Raw genomic sequence first — 20,199 nt, 5'->3', positions numbered from 1 at the left:
GAAAGTACTAGGGGCGTTAGTCATCCCAAATGGCATAACTAACCACTCATACAATCCATCCCTAGTTTTGAAGGCGGTTTTCCACTCATCCCCAAATCGAATTCGTATCTGATGATAACCGCTCCTGAGATCAATCTTGGAGAAAACTCGGGATCCGCCAAGCTGGTCTAGCATATCATCCAGCCTTAGAATAGGGAACTTATACTTGATAGTGATCTTGTTGATAGCCCTGTTGTCCACACACATCCGCCAAGATCTATCCTTCTTGGGCGTAAGTAGGGCTGGGACGGCGCATGGACTCATACTTTCTCTAACGTATCCCATCTCAATGAGCTCTTCCACTTTCTGTCTCATGATGTCATTTTCCTTTGGACTCATCCAATAGTGGGGAAGGCTTGGTAAACTAGCCCCGGGCACAAGTTCGATATGATGCTGGATGTCCCTCAAAGGTGGTAACCCACTCGGCAGTTCGTCAGGGAACAGATCTTGATATTCGCCAAGTAGGAGGGTCACTTCATTCAACATCTCCCTTTCGTCCCTTTGGGCGGATTCGTGATTCGCCTTAACCATTACCACATACACCATTTGGCTCTCTTCATTTTCACTGACAAATGATTTGTGTGTAGGGAAGATTACCAAGGTAGACTTCTCGTCGGCCTTTGGCTCTCTCATCATTGGCGTAAGGACGAACTTCACCCCATTCTTCACAAATCTGTAAGTGTTCTCTCTTCCTGCGTGGATGGCGTCGTTATCAAACTGCCAGGGTCGGCCCAACAAAAGGTGGCAGGCATCCATATCGACCACATCACAACAGACTTCATCATTGTAATCACCAATCACAATAGGTACCTGATAGGGGCGTTTCGTCCCTATCTTTTAGCGTGATTTACGGTTTAATTTTAGAAGAAATAAATAAGTTTAATTACAAAAATAAAGCGTTTTGATAAAATAAAGAAATAAGAATAAATTTCGTACTTTCAATTAATTTTCCGTGTTTTTGATTAGTTTAGGAAATAAAAATGTCAAGCTAACTCGGTTCTTAAGATTTGTATTTCAGGTACGAGCAAGGAGCAAAAATCTACTCAAATACGCGGGGCGTATCATCCTTTATGCGGGGCGTATCATCCCTTACGCGGGGCGTAAAACATGGTGTCAGCAATAATTGCCTTATCCGCAGACACCATGTGGAATTGACTCAGCATACGCGGGGCGTATGCCACCCTACACGGGGCGTATGACACATGTCGGAAATAATTGGCCTAATCCTGAAAGTCAGACTGCATTGTCTCCCGGTGTCAACTCTCCATACGCGGGGCGTATCATCTTTTACGTGGGGCGTATCATCCTTTACGCGGGGCGTACTTCAGCTATGCACGGCGTAAAAGCTCCAATTCAAGCTATAAAATCTCAGAAACTCATTTACGCGGGGCGTACTTCAGCTACGCAGGGCGTGTTTGAGACAACAAGACATAGAATTGGTCCACATGCAGGAGATTTCTGACGGAATGGGCACTTACGCGGGGCGTAGACCACCTTACGCGGGGCGTATCATGGGTTTTCTGCACCAAATAATGTTGCTCCATACTTGTACCTTGTGAAGTTACAATCCTACCCCTAGCTTGATGTATAAATAAGAGTGACTAGCACTCATTTAGACACCTCTTATCTCTTGACACCTTGAAGATAACTACATTTTGCTTCTTTTAGATAGTTGTTGTATAGTTTTGGTTTTAGATTCAGTTTATGTAATAAAACTCTCCCACCTCGAGAGCTTGTTCGGTTATTCCGGCATTCCATCGAAGTTCCGTTCCACCTTCGTTCACCAAGCTCGAGAGTTCCACCTCCAAGTCCTAAGAGACGGCCTTGAGTCCGGTTAGCTAGTTCCGAGGGCCGATTCTTCCCTCTTCGCTTGCTAATTAGCTTGCACTCTTCCTATGTACTAGGCTTGGTTGTATTCCTCATTTATGCTTTCCATATTTATAATACGTGATTTGCAATTTCCGTTTCTATATACGTGTTGATGTTTATTACTTGTTTTGATACTCGTAATTGACTATTGTGTAGGGGAACGCAATTTCCGACGCCATTCGGGCTATCTTTAGGGAGTCATATAGGTGTTGCCTTACCGGAAGTGACGCTTCAGAAACCGTAGGAATTGACAAGCCACGGAACTTACGGGCCCTAGTTTCTGATCCCCAGCATTAGACACGTCTTGACTAGGAACCACGTAGTCTAAGTACTTCACGGGTCGGTCGAACTACACGTAGTCGTCTTTGCAACAGTAAATCATCAACCGAATATATTCGGAGTTATTGCATATTATATTTGTAACTTATCGTCACCCATATCACTCCGTGGAGTTTTCCATTACATAAATCTGTGTCACCAATAGGTTAGGAGTAGTTTGTAGTTGTGTCTCACACCAACTCAAAGTATTCACCGCTTAGATAACGTATAAAACCGAGTCGTCTAATACTTGCAATTATAAATCCCATGGATTCGATACCCGGTCTTAACCGGATTATTACTTGATACGACGGGGTACACTTGCCCCTAAGTAGTCGTAGCGTCTAATAGAGTTAAGAGCAATTTATAAAGATCACATCCATAGATATAGAGTCCGCACTCATAATATATATATTTCGTCGTAGAAACTCTACCATTAGGCGTCGCGCTATCAAGTTTTTGGCGCCGTTGCCGGGGATTGATAATTTCTTGCAATATTACACAAAAGCGTTTTATTGTTAGTCTACGCATTTGTACATATTACTTTCTTCTTGTGAATAATTTATTTTGTTTCATACTAATAATCTTCTCCATGGTATCATAGTTGTCATCTGTGGGACGATCTCATGGATGACGAATGTTCGCACCAACAATCTCCCTCGCAATTTGATGTGGTAATCTCTATCCTTAAAGATATTCAAGTAAGATTATCTAACAATGAGGCATATTGCAGGGATTTGGGAAATCAAATCACTAGATTGACATCTCGTATTGATTCAACCGCGGATGAATCAATTCGAGATGCCAATCCGGGTGGTCAAGTTGTAGGGGTCGAGTTAATTGAGCCCTCTCAAGAGGAGTCCCCAAGTCATGTAGGATGTCTCAACTGCGAGGAGCCGGAAATCCTAATCGATAAGCCGGTTGTGTGCGGGCCCATGGAAATAAATCCAAAGCTAGAAGAGTTTGAGGTTCCTTCTACCTCGGAATATTTCACTCTTTTTGAACTACCAAAGGAGTCAAAAAGGGAGCAAATGAAACTCTTCAATAATTTCTGTAAATATAGTTTTTGGTTTTTGTTAAATTCTTTTGAAGCTAACAATCCGTTTTGTAGGTACGGATTGTTTATTCAAGAATTTGCATTTCTAACGCGAATGGAAGCATACACCTAGGAGGAAATGCTAAGTCGAGCTCACCGATTATAACGTAGCGCTTCTTGGGAGGCAACCCAAGCTCGAATAAGGGAGTTTTCTTTCCCAACTTTTATTTTCCGCATGTCATTTCTTTTAAAATAAAATAAAAAAAAATCCCACTTTATCCAAAGGAGAATAAGCCACGTGGGGCGTACACACCTATACACCCCGCGTACTGTGCTTGTTATTTCTGTTTTTGCGTGAGTTAATAACATTCACGCGGGACGTATCCCTGTTACGCCCCGCGTGCTCCACCTTTTCCATAATAAGATGGCTCAGAGCTCGGAACACGCGGGGCGTCCCTCTACGTGCGCCCCGTGTATCTGATTCTCTTGCCCTGGTGCACTTAAAAAGCCTCTTCTACGCGGGGCGCCCCCAGGGATACGCCTCGCGTAGGATCTGACCTTAAGGGTCCCTTTTTCAGCTCATTCTTTATTTTTGTTTTTGTTTTGTTTTCATTTTGCGACGCCCTTGGAATAGACGTCATTTTAATAACGCGGAGGGACGTGCAACCCTGCACTTTTAGTTTGGTTTGCACTAACAAAAACAAAAATAAAAATCAAATAATTATCAAAATAATTAAACAAATTTATTAACTCTTGAAATTCTTCCGACACACTACACCTCCGTCGGAAATTAATTAAAGTTCCGTTATTTGTCGTTAAAAATAAAAACATCGGAACACAAAGGATGGTTTAATTGAGAAATTTTAGTCTTGGTTTTGAAATTAGGGAATTTGTGCAAAGCTTAGGTTAGTACTAAACTAAGGCATTGAGTCTTAACCTAAATGTTATCCCATAATGAACTTTGAAAAGGCAATAAAAACGGGATAGTTGAGAATTTAGCGAAAACTTGATAGTACACAATTTAAATCCGAATCTTTGTGAGGTATTTTTGAGCCTAAAGGAGTTCGTACGAGAACTCCAATTCTTTCACAATTTTTCGAGAGCTTTGACTTCGCTCGACTCATAGAATTTGCATCCAATACCGGGTTAAGTACACTTATTTTTGGTAAAAAGGCAATAGATGATAAACCGAACCCACTTAGGCTAATTTTTCTAAATATTGTTTTTGTGCCTCTATCAAAACAAAGGATACAATAAAAACAAAAAAGCATTCTCAAGCTCCGCCCGAGCAATTTTGAAGTATATTTTGTAAAAATCGCCAAGGCCGAAATAAATAAAAACACGGTGCAATCACAAAACGATATTTTGGAACTCGAGTCTCTTTAAACTAACCACTAAAAAGCCACCCACATTACAACCCCCCTCCGGGTTCATTTTTAATGTTGCCTAACCATGTTATAGGAGGAAAAACCCGGATGAAAATGCAAATTCAACATGATCTTGAGTAAGTGCAAAGAAGAGTGCGAAAACACCGACCCACCAAAAATTGAGCGTAAGAGCGAAATCCCTTGGTGAGGTACTATCGGGTTCTCAAAAGATAATCAACCCCCGTTAATATTGCCTATTAAATCTTGATCATGGAGGTTTCAAACAAGTTTCGTACTCAATTGTTTGCGTAGGTACTTACCGAAACCTTTGCATAAAACCGTAACTTTGAAATCTCGCACTTGGTAAAACCAACCTTCGGTTTGTTTCTCAATTATCTCAATCCCTTGTCTTTCGATTTCTTTTACTAGAGGACAAGTAAAACTTTAAAGTCCGAGGAGGTTTGATAGGGGCGTTTCGTCCCTATCTTTTAGCGTGATTTACGGTTTAATTTTAGAAGAAATAAATAAGTTTAATTACAAAAATAAAGCGTTTTGATAAAATAAAAAAATAAGAATAAATTTCGTACTTTCAGTTAATTTTCCGTGTTTTTGATTAGTTTAGGAAATAAAAACGTCAAGCTAACTCGGCTCTTAAGATTTGTATTTCAGGTACAAGCAAGGAACAAAAATCTACTCAAATACGCGGGGCGTATCATCCTTTACGCGGGGCGTATCATCCCTTACGCGGGGCGTAAAACATGGTGTCAGCAATAATTGCCTTATCCGCAGACACCATGTGGAATTGACTCAGCATACGCGGGGCGTATGCCACCCTACACGGGGCGTATGACACATGTCGGAAATAATTGGCCTAATCCTGAAAGTCAGACTACATTGTCTCCCGGAGTCAACTCTCCATACGCGGGGCGTATCATCTTTTACGTGGGGCGTATCATCCTTTATGCGAGGCGTACTTCAGCTACACACAGCATAAAAGCTCCAATTCAAGCTATAAAATCTCAGAAACTCATTTAGGCGGGGCGTACTTCAGCTACGCAGGGCGTGTTTGAGACAACAAGACATAGAATTGGTCCACATGCTGGAGATTTCTGACGGAATGGGCACTTACGCGGGGCATAGACCACCTTACGCGGGGCGTATCATGGGTTTTCTGCACCAAATAATGTTGCTCCATACTTGTACCTTATGAAGTTACAATCCTACCCCTAGCTTGATGTATAAATAAGAGTGACTAGCACTCATTTAGACACCTCTTATCTCTTGACACCTTGAAGATAACTACAGTTTGCTTCTTTTAGATAGTTGTTGTATAGTTTTGATTTTAGATTCAGTTTATGTAATAAAACTCTCCCACCTCGAGAGCTTGTTCGGTTATTCCGGCATTCCATCGAAGTTCCGTTCCACCTTCGTTCACCAAGCTCGAGAGTTCCACCTCCAAGTCCTAAGAGACGGCCTTGAGTCCGGTTAGCTAGTTCCGAGGGCCGATTCTTCCCTCTTCGCTTGCTAATTAGCTTGCACTCTTCCTATGTACTAGGCTTGGTTGTATTCCTCATTTATGCTTTCCATATTTATAATACGTGATTTGCAATTTCCATTTCTATATACGTGTTGATGTTTATTACTTGTTTTGATACTCGTAATTGACTATTGTGTAGGGGAACGCAATTTCCGACGCCATTCGGGCTATCTTTAGGGAGTCATATAGGTGTTGCCTTACCCGAAGTGACGCTCCGGAAACCGTAGGAATTAACAAGCCACGGAACTTACGGGCCCTAGTTTCTGATCCCCAACATTAGACACGCCTTGACTAGGAACCACGTAGTCTAAGTACTTCACGGGTCGGTCGAACTACACGTAGTCGTCTTTGCAAGAGTAAATCGTGAACCGAATATATTCGGAGTTATTGCATATTATATTTGTAACTTATCGTCACCCATATCACTCCGTGGAGTTTTCCATTACATAAATCTGTGTCACCAATAGGTTAGGAGTAGTTTGTAGTTGTGTCTCGCACCAACTCAAAGTATTCACCGCTTAGATAACGTATAAAACCGAGTCGTCTAATATTTGCAATTATAAATCCCGTGGATTCGATACCCGGTCTTAACCGGATTATTACTTGATACGATGGGGTACACTTGCCCCCAAGTAGTCGTAGCGTCTAGTAGAGTTAAGAGCAATTTATAAAGATCACATCCATAGATATAGAGTCCGCACTCATAATATATATATTTCGTCGTAGAAACTCTACCACTAGGCGTCGCGCTATCAGTACCCTACATCTCTGGGTCACCCTAAGCTCACCCATGTTTTTGATCCATCCCACTCTATAAGGGTCGGGATGCGCCTCCGCCAACAACCCGAACTTCTGAACGGCGCTACTGCTCACAATGTTCTCTTGGCTCCCACTATCTATTATCACATTGCATCACCCACCTTTCACAAGACAGCGGGTCCTGAATAGTCGGTGCCTCTGATCTCCCTCTATCCGGCTGGAGACTAACAAACGTCGTACAACATGAATGGCGTATCTCTCTTCATCCGCCTCATCATCATCTTCTCCTAAGGGTTCACAAAATACTTCATCCCCTTCGTCATAGTCATCTTCATACCTCTCCACCATGTTGGCGCTCTTCCTCCTAGGACATTCGTTGGATCTATGGCCTAGCTCATTGCACCGAAAACATTTGAAAGGCGTTGGTCTCGCATACGGATTGTTGCTCTTAGGTGGTATAGGTGCTTCCTTGTATGGCCTAGTATCTCTGACAGATCCCCTCGCACACTGTTACCTTAGCCCCACTGGCACTCGCCACCTGCTTGCCTTTGTCATAAGACCTCACGTGATCTCTTCCTCCAGGCGTATACTCAGTAGTGGCGGATCTCCTGGATCTCCCGGTTACTTGAGATTCAGCCTTGAGGGCTAAATTTCTGGCATCTTGTACCCGAACCACCATCTGTGTGCCAATATGATCATGGATGTTGTATCTCAACCCTTCTAGATACCTAGAGGTCTTTTGGCTTTTAGTTTCTGACAAATTGGCCCTTGCCGAAAGCCTCAAGAACTCGGAGGTATACTCATGAACACTTCGGGTCCCTTGAGAGCATCCCTTATAGGAGCTATAGATATACTGCTCATAATCCGGCGGTAGAAACCGCTCCCTCAACATCGCCTTCATCCGTAGCCAATATCTAATCGGATCTCTGCCCCCTCTTCTTCTTTCTTCCCTCATCTGATCCCACCAGACTGATGCGCCACCCTTCAGGCGATACGCCACCAGCCTTACTTTCCTCTCATCAGGAATCCCAGTATACTCAAAGAAACGTTCTACTTCCGATAACCAGTCTAAGAATCCCTCTATGTCCAGTTCGCCTCCAAAAGATGGTAAGTCTATTTTTAGCTTAAAGGAATCATCTCTATCAAAGTTTCCTAGACCTGGGTATACTCTAGCAACCTCCACACGTCGGTTGTCAACAGGCCCAACATCCCTCATAGTTCTAACGGTATCATCATTTCCGATACCCTCAAAGTCATCACTATCACTATCAGCGTTATGCACAAGGACAAAGTTGGGTCTTCTTACCTCAGGATCCCTAGGATCCATTTTTGGAAGTTGTTGTTCAGGGATTCCTTCCTTTCTCTGGGTTGATCCTCCCGCGTTTGGTCGGATTAGAGCCCGAACCTCTAGTTTGAAGTTTTCTAGGGAGGTGGCCAACTCCAGAAACCGTTGGTCAGTTTGCCTCTGCCACTCATGGCTGGCCTGGATCTGCTCCACAAGGTGCTCCCTCAGCTCCTCATACCTCCGGTCACTGGTTTCCATGGAATCTTGTGGTTGTCGGGGTTGAACCATTGCCAAAAGAAGTTTCGGGTCAGGAAACGATCGGCTCTGATACCAACTGATACAGATTGAAGGCGATAAATAAAGGTTTTAATCGTAAACCAACAAAGAGTTTCTTCTCTAGCTAAACTAGAAGGAGTGAATCCCAATAACAAGGTATAAACCTTCGGTTCTCAAAGAGAATAATGTTTGATTGATAAAAGTTGTTACATCCTTACAAAATGAGGGTTTAAATACCTCCTACTAATGATAATAAAAGACAAGGACTACCCTTACTAGGGTTCCGATAAGGCTATCCATAAAAGGGTAAAATGGGTGATACGCCCCGACAATCAGTACAATGGTACAGGTACGGATTGTCAGGGTTGTTGGTGAATTACTTTGGGAGGAAGTAAACCTAGAGATCCGCCCAGGGTAGATGTCGATACGCCTCCTGGCATACTCCTAGATCCGCCCCGCTTGTATGTCCTGGGGATCCGCCCTCCTAGGTACAACCTCCATGGACCTGATGTTTGAGGATCCGCCGCGTGATCAGTGATCCCAGTTAGGATGTCCGCATCACAAAGTCATTTTGAAGTCTAATGTTAGTATTCCCAACACTGAATGGCAACACCGGAAGTTGGTTAGCAGTCCCAAATATACCAGACGACGAAGAAGATCCTCCTACCTAGTCCGAACGAGCAACCAAGTGCAGGATCGGAAGAAAAGCCTCCTTGATTAGGCACATAGTTACTAGTAATGGTAGCGTTTGCATTTTCAATTCCAGTGTTGTTAGTCCCATATTGTTTGCATTTGCTGAATTAGCATAATTTCCAGAAGGATTGCCAAAATTTGATCCAACCAGGTCATTCTGCTGCTGATACATTGACTTTGGAGAGCTGGGAAGCCAGTCATAGCATTGTTCGGTTGCATTTTAATCCTGTATCTGTCATATATAATAGTAGTAAAAGTTATTGATGAAAAAATTTACAGTGGCAGAGTTGATACAAGGCTGAGATCCATTGGACTTTCTTATACTAAAGCTCTAGAACAGTGTTATTAGAATTGTTAGACATCTCATATTGCTAAATGAGGAAACTATATGGCTCCTTAAATATGTGAGGCAATCCTCACCTTTTGGAGTGAGTTAGGCATTTGTTTACATGGTGTCAGAGCCATGTTTCTATGTTGGGCCTTGTTAACATAACACTTTTGAACTTATTTTTATTATATTTTTTTTAGAATTTATTATATCTCTTTTCCAAAAAAAAAAAAAAAATCATATTCTTATTTTTAAAACTCAAATAACTTAATTTCTGAATTAAATATTCTGAAAATTATAAATAATTTATAGCTAAAAATAAAAAAGAGTAAAAATGTTAGTCAACGTATCAAAATCACAAAGTTTTAGCGTGGTGGACGTTAAATTTTTTTTAGTTATTATCTCATTTTCATAAAAAAAAAGATTCAAACTCTTACTTTTGAGAATCAAATAAGGGTAAATTACATACGTGGTGTACAACTTTTACCAATTTTCACACTTTTTTGTAGAACCTTCAATTTTGCACACTAAAGTGTACAAAATTTAGGTGACCTCCCACTAAAGTGTACAGCAGGTAATTGTGTCTGGTTAACCCGAAGTCAACGCACCACCTCATCAATTTAACTTTTCTAAACATAAAAAATTAACCCAATTAATAAAAAATTACTTTTATCCCATTTATAACATCATCTTCTTTGTCCTTGTTTTCTTTCACTCCCTTTTCAAAAATTATTTATCTTTCTTCAACCTCCATCCTTATTTTCTTTCTACTCCATTTTCAAAAAAAAATTCTCTCTCTTATTTTCTCTCTCCTCCATTTTCTTTTTATAAGCACCACTTCTCTCTCTAACTTTTCCATCTCTCTCTCTAATTCTGTCTTTCTCTCTCTAACTCTTCCATCTCTCTCACTTTTACTATGATATTTGGTGTGAAAGCAAAAGCACCCAACCTTTCTTTTACTGGTAAGAATTCCTTTCCACCTCTCCATCCAATAATGGTTACAATTTATTTATTTACCGAAATGTTTCCTGAAAATGACTAGTAATTACAAGCCAAAATTACATATTAATCAATTGAAAAAGGTTGATTTGGATTGTGAAGATGGGATGAGAAAGGACATGATCACACGTACAGGTGCAAATGAAGGAGTAAAGATGCGAATAGTCCAGTCTCCATTAATGGATTTGAGGATCAGAAATGGAGAAGAGGGGAAGAAGGAGAAGAGGCGTAAAGGAAGGGAAATGATGATTACATATGTTAACAATAATGTACAAGGGATTAATAATTCAATTGTCTACAATTCAACCTTTGTCAGCAAATCATCAGCAAAGAGGGAGGCGGAATTTGCGTCGGTCAATTGCTTCTGCATCGATCCCATTTGTGGTGTTGATGGAGTGACATATTGGTGTAGGTGTGCTGATGCTATATGTAATAGTACTCCTGTAGATAAATTAGGGCCTTGTAAGGTGGGTAATGATGTCATATCAACAGTTGGAAAATAACATGACATCATCTGAGTGGAAGGACTATTACTAATCTCGATCTATAGTAAAATGTTTCCTCTGTTATACTATTGTTCATTTTTAGCCTATACACACAACAGAGAGAATTGGATGATTTTGAGAAGACGATCTAATACCTAATACAGTGAAGCAAAAGAACGTCTGACCGCCAGGTCATTAATTGATTCTTTTAATAGTGAGATAGACATGATGAACTGTTGAGATAAATAATACTTTCAGACATGCTTACAGACAAGATATGGATAGATTTAAGGGGGTTTTAGGTACCCATTAATCGCCATAAAACTCCATAAAAACAGTGTAAGAAACAAAAAAAATGTTGTGCAAAAACATCTATAAAGCACCAGAAAAGCACCCTAAATAGTCCTGTCAATGAATTTTGATGTAGAATGAAATGCTTACTTTCTAAGACGAGATAAATTACAACTTGCAAGAAGCGAAAGAGAAGTAAATCAGTCCAAACCACCTTGGGCTTCTTGGACACAACAACAACAGCAACAATCTCTTGTTCATCTCTTACTCTTTTTATTCCATTCTTGGGTGCAAAACCCTCTTCATCCACAGAAGATCTCTCATCTACAATGATAACCACTGATTTACCTTCACCAAAGCAAAATGATAATTAAGTTTCAGAATTACTAATAAACTCAGAATTACTAAGTAATGGTTCAATGGCACATTTGCATTAAGTGGGTTAGAGATGGGGGCTTGGGTGTTAAACAGCTCGAGAGATTTAACACTGCTCTTTTGGGTAAACTGGCTTGGGATCTGCTCTCCTCTGATGATGCTTGGTTATCTTTGTTACGTTTGCGGTTCCTTGTTGGTTATGGGTTGCCTCGTGGTCGTGTGCTTAATTCTTCCATTTGGGATTGATTCGTGCGGTCTATTCTATTCTCAGGCAACATTGTACGTGGTGGATTGGAGAGGAAACTCCACTTGAATTTTGGACATCTGAGTGGATTACTCTAACGATTGTGGATAGGGTCGGGCTTTCTCCTTCTGCTCAACGTTGTCTCATTGCTCCTTTGGAGATTTTTTGGTGGATGGAGTATAGAGGGATTTACCCGATTTGCCTCCGAAGGTCTTGTGTGCGGTGTCTGCCATCCGGAGAGGACATGAACCCTCTGACATTTGTATTTGCCGCCCTGCAGATAAGAGGGGCTTCATGGTCAAACTTTTCTATGCATGGTTAGGGACTGAACCGCCTTCATTAGTAGTTTATCGGTTCTTTTGGCGAAAATTCATTCCGTCTGTACACTCTCTTTTTTGCTGGCGCGCTTTGCTTGGTTATCTTCCCACCCACTAGGCTTTGCGGCTTCGACGTATGTATATTGTCTCCCGTTGCTGTTTATGCCATTAGAATTATGAGTCCATACAGCATCTGTTTGTGGATTGTCGGTTTAATCAGGCGCTTTGGCAGAGTGTGTCCTTACTATTTGGCCGACGAATTATCACATCATCTATTACCTATCTGCTTAGTTGGGCTGTGGATCAGAGGTTTAGCTCCAAGATTTTTGCTCTTTGGTACAGTGCAATCCTTCATGTGCTTTGGGTAATCTCGAAGACGCGCAATGACTCCATCTTTTCAGATTTATCCCCTAATATTTCATTCTCCGCTGAGTCTTCTTTGGCTTCAAATTCGTCAGACTGATTTTCTATCATTCGGCTCTGTTTGGAACTCAATGATTGAACTTGATCTGCTCCACACGCTGCAGTTGTTGCCTCATTGGTATCGGGCGCCTAGGATTCTACCGGTCCGCTCCTCCACCTGGCTGGATCAAGTGTAATTCATATGCTTCTATTACCACTGTCAATGCCGGCTGTGGAGGTGTGTTTTGGGATTCTACTGGACACTCATTGGGTTCATTTTCTTTTCCGACTTCTTGTTCCTTGGTGCATGTTGCGGAACTCTGTGCTGCGCTTTATGCCATTCGTTTGACCTACAATAAGGGCTGGCATCATCTTTGTCTTGAAAGTGACTCGATCTATGTGGTATCTCTACTTCGTCATACTGACTTATCGGGCCCCTAGGAGAAACATCAAGAGCTTATGTTGTGCCGCGTGTTGATTCGTGAAATGCATTTCGTTGTGTCGCACGTTTTTCGAGAAGGTTATCAGGTTGTAGATGCGCTGGCCAAATTTGGCAGGATCAGTTCGGAGCCTCACTAGTGGGACTCACATCCTCATTTCTGTTCTAGTTATATTTGGGACAATTGTAACGGCCGAGACTTGTATCAGTTCGCTTAGTCTTACCATTTCTCTCTATGACATTATTTGTTTTTTATTTTATTTATTTATATTTTGATTTGGGTTCGGGGGTGGTTGTCTGAGGGGTGCCAACATTGTTTGGATATCTCGAGCCTCCTTTCTTTGTCCTATACCTTCTAATAAAAAAAATTTATGATAAACTGGTGATGAACTTTCGACTGGATTCCTTCCCTGCGGGGGGCGTCATTGGGTTCGACGGGGGGAAGCTCCGATGCCAAAGTCAGTATATATGTAGTTAATAAATTGTAATGAAAGAGTAGGGTTTAGGAGAGCGAGAATATGTGTGTACCTCAATAGCTTGGGATGCAAGCTATTTATAGTCATGTAGTCGTAACTCCTAGTAACTAGAGAGTCTCCATTAATGCCTCATTAATGGCGGTTACTGATCTCATTCAAGTATGACCGTTAGCTCATTAATGGGTTATTAGTTGCCTTTATTGAGAATCGGCTCAACCGTTCATCGGGCGGATCGAGGCATGATGGCGGGTCTCCCGTAGGTTTGACTACGGATGGCGTGTGGTGGAATCTAGGTGATCCGCCACTCGGATGACTTGCTTGATAAGCCATTGCTTCCTGGATCATCCGAATACGCGGTCGTTTTGGTAAATATCCTCTTTGATCCCCTAGATAATATCTCGATGTTATCAGAAGCCCCCCCAAAGTTCCGTTAAAGTCCTTTAGGGCTTTTGCACTTCCTGGCACACCGTCATGATGAGTCGCATTAATTACCGCTCTGTTCCAGGCCATTTACTGCACGACAGGTGTCCTGGACGCACAGCTCGAGGTAAGTGGCGGTACCTTCTTCAACTTCAACTTCTCTCTTTCTCTTTCTGCCTCACTTACTAATTTCCTTTTGGCTTGCGTTATTTCAGAGCTTTTCCGGCGTCAAGAATCTTCAGAGCTTCCGATTTTCCATGCAAGTGAACCTTCTCGTCCTGTTCTTGTTGCCATCTGGGTTTTTATGAGTTCTTCCTCTGGCTCTACCATTGAACTCTTTGATTTGACCACTTCCTCCGAGCCTTTGTTTAGTTGAACCTCTTCCGAGAGTTCTAATTCCTCTGAAGGTACGCCTAGTTGTGATTTATCCGAGTTGCGTAATACGGTGAGGGAGAGTAGGAATCGTCGCCCTCATTTAATTAAAATCTAGAACCCTTCCGTCGATGTAGCTCATATTGCTCCGGCGATAGACCCTAGGACTCTTTCGGGGATGGAAGCTTCCCCTTCAACTCCGATTAGAAAAAAGTAGCCTCGTGCAGAGATTACTTCATCTCGCATGAGCGCTGCGGATCTTGCGGATCTTGCGGATTTGGCGGATCGCTATCCGTGGATCAAAAATTACGTGATCGAGTTGGCGGCTGCCCATCAGCGACCCGCCTATCCCCCTAAGGGATTCTTACCCGTGTACATTAGTCATGTGGAGAGGGGATTCTGCCTTCCTCTTCCCCGGATGATGGCGGATTGTTGAGCGATTTCCGCAAGTGCACGGTATACGCTTATAGTAATAAAAGATATCGAACCCACAGGGAACGCTTTTTAACTAAAAACTTATTTAATTCAGTTTTATTCTTGACTTTAGGTTTAACTTAAGAAAATCATTTAATTAATTGCATTGGTTTGTATTGGTTAGGATTAGATGAGGATTATATGTTGAACCTTAGAGAACAATTCTATCTTGAGATTTGATTACAAGACAGAAACTTTCGTGTTTAGAATAAAAAGTGTAGAAAACTTATTCGCATTAAGCAAAGAAAGCAACTATAACTTTGGTAAGATTATGAACATGTAATAATACAAGAATTTATGCAATTAAATGGCTTTGAACCGTAGAAATCCCCCTGATGTTGAGGTGATTTCTACCTTAATCAAATTGGTATTTTATATCCGATAAGCCGCGCTAGCGATCATATCATCCATAAAAACTAATTCTTTCAAGTGTTCAACAAAGTTTCTATATAAATATGATTGTATAAAACGTTTTAATAAAAACACCAATTTATCATTTTGAAAATCATTTTGTCAAAACAATATCAAAAAAACAACAGGAAGAATGTATTGAATGAAATAAATATATTATTAGTGAATTGTGAATCTTCACAAGTTAACAGAGAAGAAGAAACATGGATAGCATTTAAACAAAAACTTTGAGATCCGGGTTGTCAATCTTTCCCTCAAACTCCGTAGGCTTGTCAGACCTCTTTGCGCTTCAACCGTTAGTTCTTCTCACTGAATCTTCGGAATAGAGACCGCTAGGTCCACTACCAGAATGAAAACTTGTTTTTGAACAATCTTTAATACTAAACTAATCACTACTGTGTTTATAACAAATCTAAGAACAACTTGTGTACAACAAGTTTGCTTTTACAGAAATGTAAACTAATCTGACTCATTTCTGAGTCAGATTTTCTTCAACATAATAACTCTCATAACCCCTCTCTCCACCTTGATTTCTTGAAATGGTTCACTTATTTATAGTTGGTGAAGGGTTGTAAATGATGGGTCGTGTCTGTTGGTGAAGGGTCGCTTTTATCCAAACGAACAGATGCGTTTCTTGGATTTAAACATGTGAAAACTGTGCAGAATTCTTCGCTGTCTCATATGGGATTCCGAGAATCTCAACTGAGACAGGGGGCGCAGAAAAAGGCTGAAAAACTTCGACTTTGGTGTTTGAGATTTCACATATCGCGACTGAGATTTTGAGAATCTCAGTCGCCACAGGGATGTTTTCCCTTGTCTCTCAGCTGCTTCTTGGCTCCTTGAGTCGGTCTTCTGATTGATACGTATTTTTGGCACATAATTTAGGTTTTTCCTCTATTATGGCTCCGTTTTAGCTCCGTTTTAGCTCCTATTTGGATTTAACCAAATAATTAAGTACCTTGCATCAAAGAAGTAAATAAAGACGCAAAAGTACTCTAAATGAATATAATTAGCACGATTTCAATGTAAATTTAATGTATTTATATATGATATTTTAGGTATATTTTGGGCTTAACAAACTCCCACACTTAAGCTTTTGCTAGTCCCGAGCAAAATTTCACTGAATTTATTCTTTAATCAATCTCTTTATAAATAGAACATATATCCATATATTCCTTTTCAAATTAGTTAAATCGAAAGAAAAACTTCCATGGTAAATTTATACGCAAAGTATCAAACTAGCTAGTGTAAAAGAGATATATCATTCATCTTGTATCTCAATTTTTATATTGAAGCATTCGGGACGGTGTAAGCACGCATGTTTTCGAATCTTTCGTCTCAAGGCATTTAAAGCACAAAATTTCCTTTCCCAAACCTAAACTATTACAAATATAGATTTATTAAGGACTTAGGTTTAATATATTTACTTAGTCACGCCTGTGATAAGGGTGGTCTCGTCCGTGACTTTATATGAATTAATTTGCTTTTTTGTTCGTTTAAGAGGTACCGACCATGCCATGGGTGGATGCAATCGTTACTTAAAACTTTAAACACGTTTAATTTTGCTTTAATTTCTAACGTTCCTTTCATACCTCGACCATGATAAGGGTGGTCGCAATCGTGGCCAAAAGTTAAGAATACGACTACTTGATTTAATTAACACGAGTTATAAAAATGAAAAATTATAGATTGGGAAAAGAAAAATAGCACATTCATCCTATATTGACTTGAAATTCAACATGTATTATGGCTAAAGTTTCCTTAAAAACTTCAATCGGTTTTTAATGTAAGATGAAAAATCATACCGAGCTAAAAAAGCTAAGGTTGTTAGTTTGATTTATGCCTATAAACCTAATTGAAAATTTGAAAATAAGATTTATATTTATCATGAATTCATGATATAAAATAGAGATTTGAAACTAAAGAAATTTTACTTATATACATTTATTCGAGACGTTTTTGATAAAATCGTAACGGAGATTTGTAAAAATATTGCCCGTATAGAAATATTATTTCTAACAATAATGATAACCTTAAAATATGCTTAACATTATTTTTGAAAATTTAATTATTGAAACATATGAAATATATACTTAACAAAAATATGTTTATGAACAATTGTCATTATTTTTGAAAAATTTTGCACTTGATATAAAAATGTTGCATTATATATTTTACTTAAACTTGAATAACAATATGCATTTATACTTTATACTTTAAATAAATAGCATTCAATCTCATTCGTTGCATTCATTCGTACTTAAGATTAAAATGAATATGAAATATCTCCTCCCACACTTAATTTGGACCATGTCCTCATTGGTGCAAAAAGCGATAAAACACGAAAAATAGTACGAAATTAAAACATACGAATTAGAATTGAAAAATATAGTACCATAACATTCAAACAGAATAATAAAAATAATTATACCAAACATAATTAAAAATATTGAATAAAACATAATAACGAAAATGAGGTAAAAGATAGAAAGGATAAAACCTATCAAGGTGAACTCGGTGGAGAAGGCGTAGTCTCAACTCCTTGGCGTCGGAAGAAAGATAGCAACCGGCGACGAGTAGATTTGTGCTCACGTCTCAACGTAGTGATATTGGCATCCATCGTGTTTATCCTCGAACTCATTTCGGTATTGTTGGCAACTACTTCATCTAACCGCAAATTCATTTGACGGTTATGCTCGTTCATTTGTGTCAAAACATGTTGCCAACCAACTTGCTCTTCAACATTCGGTTCTACATTTGCTTGCTCTTGTGCATTGGCATCAACATTCTCCTCCTCCGCTTCTTCATCAAATTCCGCATCATGCTCTTCATCATCATCTTGGGCACCTAAGCCTTGTGAACTTGAAGCTTCACCACCCAAAGTAGCAAAAACACGTCTTGTACGATCTTCATAGGAGATAAATGCGGGTGGTCCCAATTTCTTCAATAAATTGGCTCTTTGAAGTGCCATGATATCCAAGGAAGGTAAACCAGCATGAGGCATATTTTGATAATCCGCTAATTCACCCCGAGCACCCAAAACAATGTCGGTAATTAAATTACCCATTGGCACTTGCTTATTGCAGGACTTGGAAGCTCGAACTAAATTAGTAAATATCATCTCAATACTATCAATGGTCAAATTCTTAAAAATAATATCCAACACAAACAAATCACGGACTTGCACCTTTGAACTTTCAACCCGACCAAATAAAGAAAAAGGATAAAAACTTGTGAAAGAAAAAGATACAATTATCCTTAATTAACTTACTAGAAGTGTTCTTCGGATGAAAAACATCTAGGCCGGTTAAAGTGTGCCAAACCGTGTGTGCATTAAAAGTCTTTGGTTTGGAATAAAAATTCCGAGTAGGAAAACCAAACCATCGGTTCATTGCCGCATACCCGACTTCAAAACGAATCCCATTATTTCGGAAAGAGATAATACATTTCTTCTTATCAAAGGTTAGAGTTACCAAAAATTCCAAAATATGCGATTTATTACTAGGAAAAAACATACTAGAAAATCTTGTCCAACCAAGAACGGATATATATTCATCAATACAGTCGGTAAAAGAAAATATGTTTACCGTTTCGGTGTCGAGAAAAGGCATGTCGATGAACACCACTTCGCTATTAGAAAAACGGCAAAATTTTCGTCCTTCGGCCTCCGTCGCAATATCGAACGGTGCGCCATATTGAACACGTAATCTAGTGATCTCGGAGGCTTTGGTTTTGTTAGCAACGGTCTTTTGTCTAGGCATTTTTGTTTGTGAATTTTGGTGAAAGAGATGAAGAAATTTGAAAGAATGAAAGGAAGAGTAAAAGATAATGGTGGTGATTTAGGGAAGAAGAAGATGAATAGGGTAAAGATTTATGGGGAAGGTGAGTGAATCTTTGTGTTGGGAAGAGTAAAAGATGAGTGATTGGTGAAAATAGAGGTGATATAAATAGGTGTAAGTAATAGGTATTGATTAGGATAGAGTAATAGGTAATGAATTAGAGTAGGAATAGGATTAATTGCATAAAAACCAGCCAAATCCCGTCATAGCAGCCGCAAGTCGCGACTGAGATTTTCAAAATCTCAGTCGCGACAGCAAGCTTGCAAGGGGGCAGATTTGTGCTGAAAAATTGCTCTGTTGCGGTCTCAACTGAGATTTCAGAATCTCAACTGAGATTCTGGAATTTCTGGGTAAAAATTGGACTATTTTTTACAATTTGAACATGACTAATTCAATATTCCTCGTGTAATTAAGTGACATTAATGCAAATTTTAATTCCTGAAACTGAGATAAACAAAACTGAAACATTAAATTAAAAGAAAACCAAAGGTTGTTCCTTAAATAAAAGAAATGAATTAAAGAATAATGCACTTTTATTAATCATAATCAAAGGAAATACAATAAAATACCTTATTACATATATACATAAAAACATCTATGCATAAAAACAACAAACATATATACACTATCTACAAACAAACAACATAAACTCAAATAGTATCCCTATGAATTGGAATATGACGAACAGTGGCCCGGTCAATCTTCGCTTGAATGAAGATTTCTCTTTCTGTAGGAGAAAGAAATTTTGGACCAGAATGAAACTCTCTCTTTACAAGTCCCTCATTTTCCAGAAACTCGTAATTCATTATGGGAAATGGTTCCTTATCAGTCCAAGGAACATAAATTGATCCCTTGGCTCCTAGGATTATCCCACATATAATATTCCCAAACCCAATTGTCCGATTCTTCGAACGGGAAGCGGCAACTAATCCCCCCATCAAAATTTTTGAGGAATTAACTGTTACCTTGGAAAATATCACCTAACACATATAAATCAGTATCCTGGACAACACTACTTCTGACTCGACCAAACAGACTATGACAGAGAAATTTGTGCAAAAACAGCATGGAGTTAGAATTTATTGATTTGTTGTAGGCAAGACTTGGATTAAATCTCCAAAATCCCGACAACATTCTCCATATATCTG

The sequence above is a fragment of the Euphorbia lathyris genome, chromosome 1 (genome assembly GCF_963576675.1).
Source record: "Euphorbia lathyris chromosome 1, ddEupLath1.1, whole genome shotgun sequence".
Taxonomy (NCBI): domain Eukaryota; kingdom Viridiplantae; phylum Streptophyta; class Magnoliopsida; order Malpighiales; family Euphorbiaceae; genus Euphorbia; species Euphorbia lathyris.
This window is presented reverse-complemented; position numbering follows the sequence as displayed.